Raw genomic sequence first — 19,357 nt, 5'->3', positions numbered from 1 at the left:
ACAAAAATAAGCTCAAAACAGATCAAAAACCTAAACATAAGACTGGATACTATAAAAGTCCTAGAGGAAAACATAGGCAGAACACTCTTTGACATAAATCACAGCAATAATTTTTTAGATCCCTCTCCTAGAGGAATGGAAATAAAAGCAAAAAGAAATAAATGGGACCTAATTAAACTTAAAAGTTTTGCACAGCAAAGGAAACCATTAAATAAGTTCAGTGAAGTTGCAGGATAAAAAATCAACACAAAAATCAGATTTCTCTACACTAACAATGAACAATTTGAAAGATAATTGAGAAACAATTCCACTTACAATAAATAGCACCAAAAATAGTAAAATATTTAGAAATACACCTAATTAAGGAGGTGAAGGTCTAGTACACTGAAAACTATAAAATATTGATGAAAGAAATTAAAGAAGACACAAATAAATGGAAAGACATGCTATGTTCATGAATTGAAAAATTTAATGTTGTTAATAGGTAAATGCTTGTCAAAGAGATCTATAGATTTTATGCAATCCCTGTCAAAAACCCAACAGAGGTTTTTGCAGAAATAAAATTCATATGAAATCTCAAGGGACCCCAAATAGCCAAAAAAATCTTGAAAAATGAAGACCAAAACTAGAGAAATCACCATCCCTGATTTCAAAATATACTAAACAGTTACAATAATCAAAACAGTGTGGGGCTTCACTGGTGGCGCAGTGGTTGAGAATCTGCCTGCCAATGCAGGGGACACGGGTTCGAGCCCTGGTCTGGGAAGATCCCACATGCCGCGGAGCAACTGGGCCCATGATCCACGATTACTGAGCCTGCGCGTCTGGAGCCTGTGCTCTGCAACAAGAGAGGCCGCGATAGTGAGAGGCCCGCACACCACGATGAAGAGTGGCCCCCGCTTGCCACAACTAGAAGAAAGCCCTTGCACAGTAACGAAGACCCAACACAGCCATAAATAAATAAATTAATTAAAAAACAAACAAACAAAAACAGTGTGGTACTGGCATAAAGATATATATATATATATATATATATATATGGAACAGAATAGACAACCCAGAAATAAACCCTCACATATAGGATCAAATGATTTTTGACAAGAGTGCTGAGACCATTCAGTGAGGAAGGGCCAGTCTCAAGGACCCAAAAAGTTGGAGGACTCCACATTACCACATTTCAAAATATACCATAAAGCTACAGTAATGAAGATTCTGTGGTACTGGCATAAGAATAGACATAGAGATAAATGAAATAGAATTACGTGTCCAGAAAAAATTCATACATTTATGGTCAATTGGTTTTCAACAAGGGTGCCAAGAAAATTCAATGGGCAAATAGTGCTAAGAACAATTGAATAGCCACATGCAAAAGAATGAAGTTGGACCCTTATCTCACAGCATACACACAAATTAATAGATCATAGGCATAAATGTAAGAAGTAAAACTATAAAGCTTTGAGAAAACAGATGTAAATCTTCAGATTGGGCAATGTTTTCTTAAATATGCCAACTAAAGCACAAGCAACCAAAGAAAAAAATTGATAAATTGTACTTCATCAAATAAAAGTAAAAGCTTTGGGTTTCAAAAGACACTATCAAGAAAGATAAAAGGAAATGTACACAATAGGAATTTTTTTCAAATCCTGTATCTTAGGGATGTGTATCTGGAATATATAAAGAACTCTCTTACAAATCAATAACAAATAAATAATCCAATTTAAAATGGGCTAAGGATCTGAGTAGATATTTCTCCAAAGAAGGTATATAAATGGCCAATAAGCACATGAAAAGATTCTCAACAACAGCAGACATTACGGAAATACAAATTTTATTCACATATTATTTATTTATTTATTTATTTATTTTTGGCTGCATTGTGTCTTCGTTGCTGTGTGCAGGCTTTCTCTAGTTGCGGCGAGCGGGGGCTACGCTTGGTTGAGGTGCACGGACTTCTCATTGTGGTGGCTTCTCGTTGCAGAGCACAGGCTCTAGGCACGCAGGCTTCAGTAGTTGTGGCACACAGGCTCAGTAGTTGTGGCTCACAGCCTCCAGAGTGCAGGTTTAGTAGTTGTGGTGCACAGGCTTAGTTGCTCTGCGGCATGTGGGATCTTCCCAGACCAGGGCTCGAACCCATGTCCCCTGCATTGGCAGGCAGATTCTTAACCACTCTGCCACCAGGGAAGTCCCAAGGAAATAAAAAATTTAAAAACCAATATGACACTGATGAACATAGATGCAAAAATCCTCAACAAAATACTAGCAAACAGGGCTTCCATGGTGGCACAGTGGTTGAGAATCTGCCTGCCAGTGCAGGAGACGCGGGTTCGAGCCCTGGTCCGGGAAGATCCCACATGATGGACAGCAACTAAGCCCATGTGCCACAACTAGTGAGCCTGCACTCTAGAGCCCGCGAGCCACAACTACTGAAGCCTGCACACCTAGAGCCTGTGATCCGCAACAAAAGAAGCCACCACACTGAGAAGCCCGCGCACCACAGCGAAAAGTAGACCCCCTCGCCACAACTAGAGAAAAGCCTGAGCACAGCAACAAAGACCCAACGCATCCAAAAATAAATAAATAAATTTATTTAAAAAAAAATACTAGCAAACAGAATCCAACAGCACATTAAAAGGATCATACAGCATGATCAAGTGGGGTTTATCCCAGGAATGCAAGGATTCTTCAATATATGCAAATCAATCAATGTGATAAACCATATTAACAAATTGAAGGAGAAAAACCATGTGATCACCTCAATAGATGCAGAAAAAGCTTTTGACAAAATTCAACACCCATTTATGATAAAAACCCTCCAGAAAGTAGGCATACAGGGAACTGACTTCAACATAATAAAGGCCATATATGACAAACCCACAGCCAACATCATTCTCAATGGTGAAAAACTGAAACCATTTCCTCTAAGATCAGGAACAAGACAAGGTTGTCCACTCTCACCACTATTATTCAACATAGTTTTGGAAGATTTAGCCACAGCAATCAGATACAAAAAAGAAATAAAAAGAATCCAAATTGGAAAAGAAGTAAAGCTGTCACTGTTTGCAGATGACATGATACTATACACAGAGAATCCTAAAGATGCTACCAGAAAACTACTAGAGCTAATCAATGAATTTGGTAAAGTAGCAGGATACAAAATGAATGCACAGAAATCTCTTGCATTCCTATACACTAATGATGAAAAATCTGAAAGACAAATTAAGGAAACATCCCCATTTACCATTGCAACAAAAAGAATAAAATACCTAGTAATAAACCTACCTAAGGAGACAAAAGACCTGTATGCAGAAAACTATAAGACACTGATTAAAGATGATACAAACAGATGGAGAGATATACCATGTTCTTGAAATGGAAGAATCAACATTGTGAAAATGACTATAATAACCAAAGCAATCTACAGATGCAAAGCAATCCCTATCAAACTACCAATGGCATTTTTCACAGAACTAGAACAAAAAATTGCACAATTTGTATAAAAACACAAAAGACCCCAAATAGCCAAAGCAATCTTGAGAAAGAAAAACGGAGCTGGAGGAATCAGACTCCTGGACTTCAGACTATACTACAAAGCTACAGTAATCAAGACAGTATGATACTGGAACAAAAACAGAAATATAGATCATTGGAACAGGATAAAAAGCCCAGAGATAAACCCACACACCTATGGTCACCTTATTTTTGATAAAGGAGGCAAGAATATAAATGGAGAAGAGACAGCCTCTTCAATAAGTGGTGCTGGGAAAAATGGACAGCTACATGGAAAAGAATGAAATTAGAACACTCCCTAACACCATACACAAAAATAAACTCAAAATGGATTAAAGACCTAAATGTAAGGCCAGACACTATCAAACTCTTAGAGGAAAACATAGGCAGAACACTCTATGACATAAATGACAGCAAGATCCTTTTTGACCCACCTCCTAGAGAAATGGAAATAAAAACCAAAATAAACAAATGGGACCTAATGAAACTTAAAAACTTTTGCACAGCAAAGGAGACCATAAAGAAGACGAAAAGACAACCCTCAGAATGGCAGAAAATATTTGCAAATGAAGCAACTGACAAAGGATTAATCTCCAAAATACACAAGCAGCTCATGCAGCTCAATAACAAAAAAACAAACAACCCAATCCAAAAATGGGCAGAAGACCTAAATAGACATTTCTCCAAAGAAGATATACAGATTGCTAACAAACACATGAAAGGATGCTCAACATCACTAATCATTAGAGAAATGCAAATCAAAACTACAATGAGGTATCACCTCACACTGGTCAGAATGGCCATCATCAAAATATCTACAAACAATAAATGCTGGAGAGGGTGTGGAGACAAGGGAACCCTCTTGCACTATTGGTGGGAATGTTAATTGATACAGCCACTATGGAAAACAATATGGAGGTTCCTTAAAAAACTAACAATAGAACTACCATATGACTCAGCAATCCCACTACTGGGCATATACCCTGAGAAAACTATAATTCAAAAAGAGTCATGTACCACAATGTTCATTGCAGCTCCATTTACAATAGCCAGGACATGGAAGCAACCTAAGTGTCCATCGACAGATGAATGGATAAAGATGTGGCACATATATACAATGGAATATTACTCAGCCATAAAAAGAAACAAAACTGAGTTATTTGTAGTGAGGTGGATGTACCTAGAGTCTGTCATACAGAGTGAAGTAAGTCAGAAAGAGAAAAACAAATACTGTATGCTAACACATATATATGGAATCTAAAAGAAAAAAAAAGGTTCTGAAGAACCTAGAGGCAGGACAGGCATAAAGACGCAGACGTAGAGAATGGACTTCAGGACAAGGGGAGGGGGAAAGGTAAGCTGGGACGAAGTCACAGAGTGGCATGGACTTACATATACTACCAAATGTAAAATAGATAGCTAGTGGGAAGCAGCCGCACAGCACAGGGAGATCAGCTCAGTGCTTTGTGACCACCTAGAGGGGTGGGAGAGGGAGTGTGGGAGGCAGACGCAAGAGGGAGGAGATATGGGGATATATGTTTATGTATAGCTGATTCACTTTGTTATAAAGCAGAAACTAACACACCATTGTAAAGCAATTATACTCCAATAAAGATGTTAAAATAAAAAACCAATGTGATAGCACTTTACACCTATATGGATGGATATATTAAAAAGGCAGACAGTATCGAGTGTTGGCAAAAATGTGGAGAAATTGGAATCCTCATTCATTGGTAGTGGAACTGTAGAATAGTGCAGCCAACTTGGAAAGCATGAAGTTACCACATGACCCTGCAATTCCACTCTTATGTGTATACCCAAGATTATTTAAAACATCTGTCTACACAAAAACTTATTGAATGTTCATAGCAGCACTATTCACAGTAATCAAAAAGTTAACCCAAATGTCCATCAACACATGAATGGATAAACAAATTGTGGTGTATACATACAATGGAATATTATTCAGCCCTAACAATAAGGGGGGTGAGGAGTAACTCCTCAGTGAGTATGGGGTTTTCTTTTGGGGCGATGAATATGTGATGAATGTTTTGATAGAGACAGTGTTTGCACAACATTGTGAAAATACTAAATGCCCCTGAATTGTTTGCTTTAAAATGGTTTGTTTTGTGTGAATTTTATGTAATGTTGTATGAATTTTACCTCAACTTTAAAAGTAAGAAAATGAAATAAAATTGTAATGTGTCACCAAAACAATGAATAAATAGCCCTAAGCTTTAAAGAGAATATTGATGTTTAGGAACTTAAAATGGAATACTTTGTTTATCATAAACCACCACAAAAAAAGTGATCAGCAGTTTACACTGTAAGTATCAAACAGCTCATTGAAAGAATATATAAACAACTCTTGCAAATTAATGAAAAATAGGCAACATGGCAGAAAAATGGGAGAGTTGGACAAAAGTACAGATGAGTAACTCCTATCATGACATGGAGACTTACAATCTCAGATTCATAGCTCTAAAGGTATAGTAAAACATTCACAAGGGCAGTATAATTGCTATCATAAGGAAGATAATGTTTAATCTGAAGTATTTTTAATACTGAGGTTCAGTAGCATGGAAATAACAAATAAAAATATAATCTTACCTCACTAACCTGTTCTTCACCTCTTTATTTTTTTTATCTTCTCAAGTTCAGCAAGAAAAGCAGTTGCCATCATCACTCTCCTTCAGTACACTAATCATCCCTCAAAATAAAATGGTTATGGTTCAGGTAACTGTGGAAATAAAAAAAGAAAGATGTGTATTAACTTTTCTCTTTGAAAAAATCTCATGCAGTTTTACATATCTATGGTGGGCTGGATAAATTTGTACATGGCAGGAAGAAAAGTGGCTTTCCATTTGCACAGCCCAACCGAAGAAAGAATGTAAATTCCTAAAGAATTTCATGAATAATAATGACAATAAGACATAGAGTACATTTCCAAAATCATGACAAAGGCAGTATACAAATGAAATGGTTTGATTCAGGAAAATTATTAACAACCCTAAATTAAGGAAATTAAATAACAAACCTCATACCACATACCTATCCTATACTGTACTCTATACTTCAGCACTTTCCAAAGTAAAAATAATTATATTTTTTAGGAATTCCAAGCAAGTATCATTAGAAACATAAAAGGCACGATACTCAGAAACAAGAGAATTCTTTCAAATGACCAATACTTAAAGCTTGTATAAACTGTTCACTTACTTTAGGTCAGCAAAATTCAAATTGCTTTACTAGAGCAGCCAATGAAGGGTCACATGGCGAGTTTTTCTATTTGGGAGAATGAAAACTAGTGATCTATATCAGAGTCCTGTGAATTGTTGACATTACTCCACCTGCAATTTCCTGAAACCCTAAGCCTGGGAAATATCCTTTCAGCTTAGTTCCTTAATGTCAGGGCTTCAGAAATGTGGCATCCACCAACTCTTGTGATTATTTCAAGTATGAAAAAAGAATTTAATAAATTATATGCTGGAATTCAAAGCTCTGCATTTGTGGGGAAATCTAATTTCTTAAAGGATGGCTTGAAGAAATACTTTGATATTGAGCAATTTTTAAACCTGTTAACGTGAAAAGAATGTTTGTTTGGTAAAACAGCATCATCCTGATCGCAGGTGGCCTTGGCCTGTAGCGGCTTGAAGCAGGATTTCGGTTTCCAGGCAGAGATTGAGGTCGGGCAATGACAGTGAGAGCGCTGAATCCTAGCCACCACACTGCCAGGGACCAGTGGCCAGTGACAAGTCCCTGGCCCGTCAGCTGTGTGGAAATGAATTTCCACATAGAGACGGAAAGTAGTGAAACAAGTAAAGTGTTTATTAGGAGGAAAAGAGTACAGTACATGTGGATGGACACACAGGTGGGCTCAGAGAGAGAGTCGCACCCTCGTGGTAGTTTGTATCACTTTTATGGGGCATTTCTTCTGGGTTTCCTTAGACCAATCATCTTGCTTTGCCTGCTTCTGAGTCTGTATTTGGTTTATCTCAGGGTCCTCCCATGTGTGCGTGCGCATCTCTTAGCCAAGCTGGATTCTGGTGAAGAGGCCTATAGGTAGTTGACATCACTTACTATGGGGTGGCCCCCCCTCCCTTTTTGACCTCCATGGAGCCTTTCTGTGCATGTATAGTCGAGAAGGTCTCCTTGACTTCAAGAATGAGGAACATGTGGTCTTTTATCTCTTATCTGAGCAGGGCCCAACCTCCTCCATCATCCTGCTTTTATGGGGTTCCTGCTATTATGGAGTTCCTGTCCACAGGGGAGAAACTGTTCAGCCTGGGACCCATCTACCTCCTGCCTCAATCCCTGAGACAACTTGAAGCCTCAAAACCAACACCATCATTTTATTTTTACTTTAAAATGAAGTAAAATATTAATAATGGCTTAGAGTTGTATAATACAAAATGAGAATACAAACAAATTTAGGTCACTTCTGAAAGTTGAAAGCCAACCCCTCTGTCTCTATACACACACACACTTTGTATATAAATATAAAATGTGACACAATTTTTCATAATAGAAGAAAAATTGGTGAGAATACATCTGTTAGAGGATTATCAGTATTGAGTATTTCCATAAGAATCTAATCAAACCAAGGCTTCTTTGACACAGAATTAATTTTTTGTTCTGGTAGGAAAGAATATCACTGGGATTAGAAAGCAAATATGATGTCCCATAAATTATTAATAGTTCATGAGTAAATAAATATATGTAATAAATTTCATGAAGACACCATTAACAATGCCATACAATCAGCCTAGTATGGTGTTTGTCATAAAGTTCCTTGCAAAAACATTGTTGAAGTTTATTAGCCATTATAGTCAAACAACCACAGTGTGTGAACTTCGGCATTTCTGAAAATATCCACAGGGTACCCATATCCTCAGTAATTAACCTCAGTGCAGGTTATGTCCTAATTGGGGGTGGCTTCCAGCATGTCCTGAGAGCAGAGGCTCACCCCATGGAGCCAGCTTGGGGCTTGCCAGCTTGGCATCTGTAAACCCAGGACATCTCCATCAGCCCCGAAATGGCTGCCAGCTTCCCTTGTGCTCTCTGGTCAGGGAGACTAAAAACCTTGAGATGCAATGGACTTCAGAGCTCCTCTAGCTCAGCACCTTGTTCAGGAAACTAAAAACAGGCCAAGATATTTTGGCAATTCGAAATCCACCTCTTCCAATTTCCCCTTGAGGATAGCCATCGTAATTTCAAAAAGTGGCGAATATGATCATTTATTTATGGTATTATATACCTGAAGAGGAACCTGTCCTTTTTTTTCTTCTGCAGTAGTGGACTCTCACTTTTCCAACTCCATCCTGAAATCACATCTGTGAAACCCTTCAGAGAAAAATTTGTAAAATGTTAGCCAACAGAAAAGGTATTATAGTAATTCACTTCTCACTGTAGTAATACTTCCAATCTGAAATCAGTTCTAAGAGGTCTCACAGGAGAACCATTAAACTGCTACCAGTCAGTTGTTCATTGGGCATTTCTATGAAGTCGAATTTCTAGGAATTGGAGATGCGGTGAAATGAACTATGGTACTACAGCTATCATTATCTCATGACCGTTATAAATAAAATCAACTTAAATGTGCCTTTACTAGTGTGAAACGTAGAAAAGTTGGCATTTTAAACGAAAGTATGTAACTTTCTGACAACAGTAATATCTGACTAAACAAAGTGCTCTATTTCCAGACCATACCAAATGCAAGGTTTACATCTTATTGCTGGAGTAGAAGGAATGAGCATCTGTATTATCATCTCTCATTCTTATGGGAGAAGGCAGGTCTCTAGTCGACCTTTTCTCCTCCCCCCCATCTCAGGATCAAAAATTAAGTTTCCCTGTAGTTGTCACTGTCAATGCTGGAGAGAGTCATTTCAGTAAAATATAACCTTATTTTATTAAATGTTGAAAAAAGTAGCCCTGTGAAGAGAGCCAGAATCCATTCCACAAAATTTCTGCTTCTTCTGGTCTACTCATGAATTTCTTCCCTTGCCCAAGTAAGTCAAGAAATTCTTATGAAATTGCCCTGACACTAACAGAAGGAAAACTGGAAAATTCACAAATATGTGCACACTAACAACACACTCTTAAACAACGAATGGGCCAAAGAAAAGATCGCAAGAGAAGTTAGAAAATACCTTAAGACAAATGAAAACAAAAACATAAACATGCTATACCAAAACTTAATGGGATGCAGTGAGATAAGTTCAGAGGGAAATTTATAGCTTTAAATGCCTACATTAAAAAATATCTCAAATCAGTCACCTAACTTTGCACCATAAAGCACTAGAAAAAGAAGAGCAAACTAAACACAAAACTAGTACAAGGAAGGAAATAATAAATATTAGAGTGGAGATAAATAGAGAATAGAAAAACAAGAGGGAAAATAAAGGAACCAAATTTATTTTAAAAGAGCAACAAAATTGACAAACCTTTAGCTAGAGTGACCAAAAAACAGAAAAACTCAAATTACTAAAATCAGAAACGAAAGTGAGGAAATTACTACGGACCTTAGTACTAACGATAGCACTGAATTGTACTCTTAAAAATGGTTAACATGATGAATTTCATTTCATGTAAATTTTACCTTAGTAAAAAAGCCTGTATTTGTGTGGATTCATACCTGGACTCTCTGTTCTGTTCCATTGATCTACGTGTCTATCATCTCACCATTACCACACTGTCTTAATAACTGTGACTTTACAGTAAGTCTTAAAGTCAAATTTTTTTCTTTTCAAATTTATTTTGGCTACTCTAATTCCTATGACTTTCTATAAAGAGTTTAAAGTTAACTTGTCAATATATAGAGTGAGTGATGCTGGGATTTTTATTGGAATTGTGTTAATCTATAGATCATTTTTTAAAGAATTGACATTTTAACTATATTGAGTCTTTCAATCCATGAGCATGATATATCTCTCCATTTATTTAGATTTTTTAGACATCCTTTGATTTCTTTCATTAGCTTTTTTTAGTTTTAAGTGTACAGCTCCTACACGTTTGTTAGATTTATATCAAAGTATTTCCTTTTTTAAAAAGAAGCTATTGTAAATGGTATTTAAAAAACAGATTTGGTTTCCTATTTTTCATTAATATTATATAAATTACATTTTAATTTTTGTGCATTGACCTTTTATTATGCAACTTTGCTACATTCACTTATTCATTCCAGTAGCTTTTAAAATAGATTCTGGAGATTTCTACTTTAACAATCATGTCATCCTTTCCAATCTCTAAGCTTTTTTCCCCTTGCTTTATCGCACTGGCTTGTCAACCAACCTATGGTGTTGAATAGGAGTGGAAAAAATATATATCTTTGCTTTGTTCTTGATCCTGGGGTAAAACATTAAATCTTTCACTACTAAGTATGATGTTAGCTATAAAATTTTTTTGTAGATGCTTTCTATTCCTAATTTACTAGAGTTTTAATGCTGAATGGACGTTGAATTTTTCAAGTTCTTTTTCTGTATCAATTGATATAATCATGTGGTTTTAATTATTTTAGTCCAGGGGTCAGCATACTGTGACTCACAGGCCAAATCCTGCCCATTGACTGTTTCTTTAGAGGCCACAAGCCAAAAAATGATTTTTTCACATGTTTAAAGTATTGTAAAAAGAAGAAGAATATGCTATAAAAACTGTATGTCACCCACAAAGCCTAAACTATTTACTATCTGGTTCTTTACTGAAAAACAATTGCCAAATCATCCTTTAGTTGATTAATATAGTGGATTGCATCAATGATCTCTGTCTGTTTAACTAGCTTTGCATCACAAGAAAACCCCCACTTGGTTGTGATGTATTATTCCTTTTATAAATTTCTGGATTTAATTTGCTATAATTTTATTAGAAAATTTTATGTCTATTTTCATAAGGGATATTGATTTGTAACTTTCTTACAAGGCCTTTTAAGGCTAATACTAGCCTCAGAAATGAGTTAGGAATCTCTCCTTTTCTATTTTTTAATTTGAAAATATTTTCTTAAGAAGCTCTATTTATTTTATATTCATAGGAAAATTGAGGAGACAGTATAAAAGTTACCCCCTGCCCCAACACACACACAGCTTCCCCCACTACCAATGTCTCATACCAGAGAGTACATTTGCAGGTTATTTGATAATCAACCTACATTGACACATCATTATCACCAAAAGTTCATCAAGGTTCACCCTGTGGGTTTTGACAAATGCATAATGACATGTATCACCATTATAGTATCATACAGAACAGCTACACTGCCCTAGAAATCCTCTGTGCTCCACAAATTTATTTATTCCTCCCTCCTTCTGAACCCCTGGAAACCACTGTTCTTTTTTACTGTCTGCATAATTTTACCTTATCTAGAATTTCATATATTGCAACCATACAGTGCGTAGCCATTTCAGATTGTCTTCTTTCACTTAGTAATAGGCATTTAAGTTTCTTCTATGTCTTTTCATGGCTTGAAAGCTCATTTCTTTTTAGTGCTGAATAATATTCCATTGCCTGGATGTTTCACAGTTATTTATTTATTCACTTAATGAAGGACAACTTGGTTGCTTTTAAGTTTTTGCAATTATGAATAAAGATGCTATAAACATCCACATGCAGGTTCATAACTTTTCAATTCCTTTGGGTAAATGCCAAGTAGTGCAATTGCTGGATCATATGGTAGGAGTATGTTTAGTTTTGTAAGAAAGTGCTTAACTGTCTTCCAAAGTGGTGGTACCATTTTGCATTCCCACTAGCAATGAATGAGAGTTCCTCTTGCTCCACATCCTTGTCAGCATTTGGTGTTGTCAGTGTTACAGATTTTGGCCATTCTGATAGGTGTGTAGTGGTATCTTACTATTGTTTTAATTTGCAATTTCCTAATGACATATAATGTTGAGCATTTTTTGTATGCTATTTTGGTATCTGTTTATCTTCCTCAATGATGTATCTGTTCAGGTTTTTTGCCCATGTTTAAATCAGGATGTTCATTTTCTTATTATTTAATTTTAAGAGTTCTTTGTATATTGTGAATTACAGTCCTTCATTGGATAAATCTTTTGCAAATATTTTCTCGCAGTCTGTGGCTGTTTTCTTATTCTCTTGACAGTGTCTTTCACAGAGCAGAAGGTTTTTCTTTTTTTAATTTTTTATGAGTCCACCTTATCAATTATTTCTTTCACAGACCATACCTTTGGTGTTGTATCTAAAAAGTTATCACCATACCAAAAGCCATCTAGAATTTTTCTGTGTTAACTCCTAGGAGTTTTATAATTTTGCATTTTATATTAAGGTCTATCATCCATTTTCAGTTAATTTTTTTGAAAGGTCTGTCTCTAGATTCTTATGTTTTTTAATAGGTGGCTGTCTAGTTGTTCCAGCACCATTTGTTGAAGAGAGTGTCTTTTCTCCATTTTACCATTGTATTTCATCAAGATCAGTGATATTTTCACAGAAATATAGTGATATTTATGTGAGTCTCTTTCTGGGCTCTTTATTCTGTTCCAATGGTCTATTTAACTGTTCTATCACCAACACCACACTTGGTTACTATAGCTTTATTGTAAGTCTTGAAGTCAGGCAGTGTCAGTCCTTCTGCTTTGTTCTTCTCCTTCAATACTGGCTATTCTGGGTCTTTTGCCACTCCAGATATACTTTAGAATCACTTAGTTGACATCCACAAAATAACATGCTGGCATTTTAATAAGGATTGCGTTGAATCTATAAATCAAGTTACGAAGAACCAACATCTTGACAAAATTGAGTTTTCCCATCCATGAACATGAAATATCTCTATACTTATTTAGTTCTTTTTAAAATTTGTTTCATCAGAATTTTGTAGTTTTCCTCATATAGATCTTGTACGTATTTTGTTAGATTTACACCTAAGTATTTGTGTTAATGTAAATGGCAATATGTTTTTAATTTAAAATTCTACTTGTTTATTGCTGGGATAAGGAAAGTGTTAACCTTTTGTACATTAACCTTACATCTTTCAAATTTGCTGTAATAACTTATTAGTTCCAGAAATTTTGTTGTTAATTCTTTTGAGTTTTCTATATAGACAATCATGTCATCCATGAACAAAGATAGTTTTATTTCTTCTTTTACACTCTGTATAACTTTTATTTCCCTTTTTTGGTATTATTGAGTTATCTAGAACTTCTGGTATGATGTTGAAAAGGAGTGGTGAGAGAGGACATCTGCCTTGTTCCTGCTTTTAGTGGAAAAACTTAGTTTCTCATCATTAAGTATAATGTTAGCTATCAATTTTGTATAGATGGTCTTTATCAATTTGAGAGAGTTCCCCTCTATTCCTAGTTTGCTAAGAGTTTTTATCAAGAATGAGTATTGGATTTTGTCAAATACTTTTTCTGTATCTATTGATATGATCATGTGATTTTTCTTCTTTAGACTGTTGATGTGATAGATTATATTAATGGATTTCCAAATGATAAACCAACCTTGCATACCTGGGATAAATCTCACATGGTCATGTTGTATAATTCTTTTCATACATTTTTGGGTTTGATTTGCTAATGTTTTGTTGAGGATTTTTGCATTTGTGTTCATGAGAGATATTGGTCTGTAGTTTTCTTTTAAAGACTATCTGGTTTTGGTTTTAGGGTAATGCTGGCCTCATATAATGAGTTAGGAGGTTTCCCCTCTGTGTCTATCTTCTGGAAGAGATTGTATAAAATTGGCATAATTTCTTCCTTAAATGTTTGAATTCACCAGTGAACCTATCTGAGCCTGCTGCTTTCTGTTTTGGAAGGTTATTAATTGTTGATTCAATTTATTTAATAGATACAGGCCTATTCAGCATCTCTTTCTTCTTGTGTGAGTTTTGGCAGATGTGTCTTTCAAGGAATTACTCCATTTAATCTCGGTTATCAAATTTGTGGCCATAGTGTTGTTCATAGTATTCCTTGATTATCCTTCTACTATCCATGGGATCTGTAGTAATGTCCCTCCTTTATTTTGGATGTTACTAATTTGTATTTTCTCTCTTTTTTTCTTAGTTAGCCTGGCTAGAGGCTCATCAGCTCTATTGATCTTTTCAAAGAACTAGTTTTTTTTTTTAATTGAAGTATAATTGACCTACAACACTATGTTAGTTCCAGGTGTACAACATAGTGATTCAATATTTCTATACATTAGAAAATGTTACTATGATAAATCTAGTTACAGTACATTACTATACAAAGATATTACAATATTACTGATTATATTCCACATGCTGTACATTTCATCCTCACGACTCATTTATATTGCAGCTGGAAGTTTACACCTCTTAATCTCCTTCACCTATTTTACTCAACCCCCCACCCCCTACCTTATGGCAACCACTATTTCTTCTCTGTATCTAAGAGACTGTTTCTATTTTGTTCATTTGTTCATTTGCTTTGTTTTTTACATTCACATATAAGTTAAAATCATACATCATTTTTCTTTCTCTGCCTGACTTATTTCACTTAGCATAATAACCTCTAGGTCAATCCATGTTGTCACATCGAAATCACAAGAGATCTCATTCTTTTTTATGGCTGAGTAATATTCCACTGTGTATAATATACCAAATCTTTATCCATTTATCTATTGATGGATACTTAGGTTGTTTCCATATCTTGCCTCTTGTAAGTAGTGCTGCAATAAACATAGGGATGCATATATTTTTTCTAATTAATGTTTTTGTTTTCTTTGGAAAAATACCCAAAGTGGAATTGCTGGATCATATAGTAGTTCTATTTTTAACTTTTTGAGGAACCTCCATATTGTTTTCCATAGTGGCTACACCAATTTGTACCACCAACAGTGCACAAGGGTTCCCTTTTCTCTACATCCTTACCAACACTTGTTATTTCTTGTCTTTTTGTAATAGCCATTCTGACAGGTGTGAGGTGATATCTCATTGTGGTTTTGATTTGCATTCCCCTGATATTTAGTAATGCTGAACATCTTTTCATGTGTCTGTTGGCCATATGTATGTCTTTGGAAAAATGTCTATTTAGGTCCTCTGCAAATTTTTCAATTGGTATTGGGTTACATGAGATCTTTTGGGTTATATGAGTTCTTTGTATATTTTGGGTATTAACCCCTTATTGGATATCATTTGCAAATACCTTCTCCTATTCAGCATGCTGTTTTTTCATTTTGTTAAAAGTTTCCTTTGTTATACAAAAGCTTTTTGGTTTGATGTAGTCCCATTTGTTTATTTTTGCTTTTGTTTCCCTTGCCTGAAGACACATATCCAAAAAAATATTGCTAAGACCAATGTCAAAGAGTTTACTGACTATGTTTTTCTAGTTGTTTTATGTTTTCAGGTCTTACGTTTAAGGCTTTAATCCATTTTGAGTTTTTTGGGTTTTTTTTTTTATGGTGTGAGAAAGTAGTCCAGTTTGATTCTTTTTCGTGGAGCTGTCCAGTTTATCCAACACCAATTAGTGAAGACACTATCTTTTCCCCATTGTATATTCTTGCCTACTTTGGCATAGAGGAATTGCCCATATAAGTGTGGGTTTAATTCTGGGCTCTCTATTCTGTTCTAACAATTTATGTATCTATTTTTGTGCCAGTACCATACTGTTTTGATGACTGTAGCTTTGTAGTATAGTTTAAGATCAGGGAGCATGATACCTCCAGCTTTGTTCTTCTTTGTCAAGATTGTTTTGATTATTCTGTGTCTTCTGTGTTTTCATACACATTTTAGAATAATTTATTGCAGTTCTGTGAAAAATGCTGTTGGTATTTTGAAAGGGATTGCACTGAATCTGCAGATTGCCTTGGGTAGTATGGTCATTTTTACCAATATTAATTCTTCCAATTCATGAACACAGTGTATCTTTCCACACAAAAGACCCAAATAGTCAAAACAACCTTGATAAGAAAACAAAGTTGGAGGTATCATGGTCCCTGATTTCAAACTATACTAAAAAGCTATCATCATCAAAATAGTATGGTAAAGATGGATCTTTTCAATAAGTGGTGCTGGGTCAATTGAATAGCCATATGAAAAAATAAGTGTGACCTGACACTTACCTCATACCATACATAAAAATCAATTCCATATGGATTGCATACCTAAATGTGAAGAAAAAACAATTAGGCTTCTAGAAGAAAATCTATGAGAACCACTTCATGACACACATCCAAAAGCTGAAATCTAAAACATGGAAAAAGCAAGTGTTGGTATGAATGTGGAACAACAGTAAATCTCATACACTCTTACTGGGAGCATAAATTGGTCCAACCACTTTGGAATACTGCTTGGCAGGGTCTACTAAAGCCAAACACATGCATATCCTATGACCCAGCAATTCTGCTCCTAGGTATATATCTATCAGAAATGTGCACATTTATTTACCAAAAGACATGTACTAGAATATTCATAGCACTAATCATAATAGTCCCAAGCTGGAAACTAAATACCTGTTAAAACTGGTGTGGATAAATGAGTTGAGACACAATAAAGTACTATGCAGCAATGAGAATCAATTACCTATAACTACATGTAGTATGGATGAATCTGACAAATAGAATACAAAGGAAAATAAAACTACAGTTGACCCTTGAACAACATGGGAGTTAACCCATGTATAACTTATAGTCAACTCTCCATATCCCTGGTTCCTCTGCATCTGCAGATTCAACCAACCACCGACTGTGTAGTACTATACTATTTACTATTGAAAAATACCCACATATAAGTGAACCCACAGTTCAAAGCAGTGTTGTTCAAGCGTCAACTATATAATATACCACATAACATACTATATGATTTCATGCATGCAAAGTACCAAAAAAAGCAACATTAATCTATGTTCTCAGATGTCAGGATAGTGGTTACTCAGAGAAGTTTGAGACTACAAGGAAGCTGAGAGGGCTTTGGGGGTTCTGACATTGTTCTCTTTCTTGATTAGAATGCTGATATCATGAGTATGACCAGATAGTGATATTTCTTTGGGCTTTATGCATGCAGTATTGCACTTTTCTGTATGTACACTATGTGTCAATAGAAAGTTTAAAAAAATGTTTTCACATCATGGATGTGTCATAATGTATTCAAACATTTCTGTACTTATTGGTCATTCCATTTGTTTCAGCTTTTTTCTTCTACAAATAATGTAAAATAAACATCTCCATACATATTTTATACATATTGGTCCCTTTTCTTTTTAAACATCTTTATTGGAGTATAATTGCTTTACAGTGGTGTGTTAGTTTCTGCTTTATAACAAAGTGAATCAGTTATACATATACATATGTCCCCATATCTCTTCCCTCTTGCATCTCCCTCCCTCCTACCCTCCCTAACCCACCCCTCTAGGTGGTCACAAAGCACCGAGCTGATCTCCCTGTGCTATGCGGCTGCTTCCCACTAGCTATCTATTTTACGTTTGGTAGTGTATATATGTCCATGCCACTCTCTCACTTTGTCCCAGCTTACCCTTCCCCCTCCCCGTATCCTCAAGTCCATTCTCTAGTAGGTCTGTGTCTTTATTCCCTTTTAAAGAAATAAATTCTTTGTATATTAAGTGGTTTAAGTCTCCACACTAATATACAATATATGTGACATTTCTTCCAGAAAAGCTGTAAAAACTCAGATTTTCATTTTCACTAGCATTGTTTATATTTTTCCTCTTATATGCTCATTAGAATTTTTTCATGTCTTTTTTCAGTGTGTATATTGAGTTCTTATCCTCATTTATAATAGATTAAGTCATTTTGCTTTCCTATATGTTGCAAATACTTTTCCTAATATAGGTACTCTACATTGAATTCGTTTATAGTAGACTTCTGATAAAATTTATGGTGATTTAAAATATGTCCACAAATACTCTGATACCATTCCCTTGAAGAGATGGAGTTTAATTCCTCTATCTTCATCATGGACTGGACTTTAATGACTTCCTTTTAATGAATAGAATGTGGCAAATTGACAATGTTTGACTTCTGATACTAGGTTATGAAAGGCATTGCTCTCTTCTCTTTCTCTCTTGAATCATTCACTCTGGAGGAAGTCCGCTGTCATGTGGTAAGGAAACTCAAGCAGCCCTGTGAAGTGGCCCACATGGTAAGGAGCTGAGGCCCCCAACCAACAGACATGTGTGTGAACTTTCATGGAAGTGGATCCTCCGGCCCCAGTCAAGCCATATGACTACAGCCCTGGCCAATGGCTTGACCCCAAGGCCACCCGGCTAAGATACTCACAAAGGCCTGGCCTTCAGAAAATATGTGAGATAATAAGTATTTGCCTACTTAAACTGTTGAATTTTGTGGTAAATCTTTTTATAACATATAAGTAATATATAATTAAAAAAATTTTATTGTTAAACACAATGTATGTGCAAAAGCAAACAAAACATAGATGTACAATTTAACAAAGTATTATAAAGCAAACACTAATGTAATTACTACCCAGCTTAAGAAATTAAAAATTGCAGGTCCCCAAAAAGAATATGAGTGTTCTTTCATGACCAAAACCCTCTTGCTCCAGTTTATGTGCAATCACAATCTTGATTGTCATAGTGATCATTTCTCTGCTTTGCTTTATGATTTTATCTCCTATGTTTACATCTCTAAACAATACAAGTTAGTTTTGCTTATTTCTGAGTTGCATATAAATGGAATCTATGGAATCATAGATTTACTTTTTTATGCCTTCTGTTCAACCTTTTGTAAGATTCATCAATGTTGTTGTATGGAGCTCTAGTTTGTTTACTTGCATTTCTGTAGAATATTTCCATTGTATGACTCTACTGCAGCATATTTATCCATTTTACTATTTATGAATACTTGGGTTGTTTCTAATTTGGGACTACTATGCTTGCTTTTATGAACAATCTTGTTCATACTGTCATGGTTCATG

At 35.4% G+C, this 19,357-nt stretch overlaps 1 protein-coding gene across 3 annotated transcripts in view; it reads left to right on the top strand.

The window, feature by feature from the left end:
- Positions 1-19,357, top strand: part of LOC309653809 (uncharacterized protein) — a 104,468-nt gene that overhangs the window by 71,267 nt on the left and 13,844 nt on the right. The window lies entirely within an intron of this gene.

This window comes from Balaenoptera physalus, assembly GCF_965194825.1.
Source record: "Balaenoptera physalus genome assembly, contig: HAP1_SCAFFOLD_1213, whole genome shotgun sequence".
In the NCBI taxonomy this organism is placed as follows: Eukaryota; Metazoa; Chordata; class Mammalia; order Artiodactyla; family Balaenopteridae; genus Balaenoptera; species Balaenoptera physalus.
Note: the sequence above shows the minus strand (reverse complement) of the source record. Positions and strands in the feature narration are given on the sequence as shown.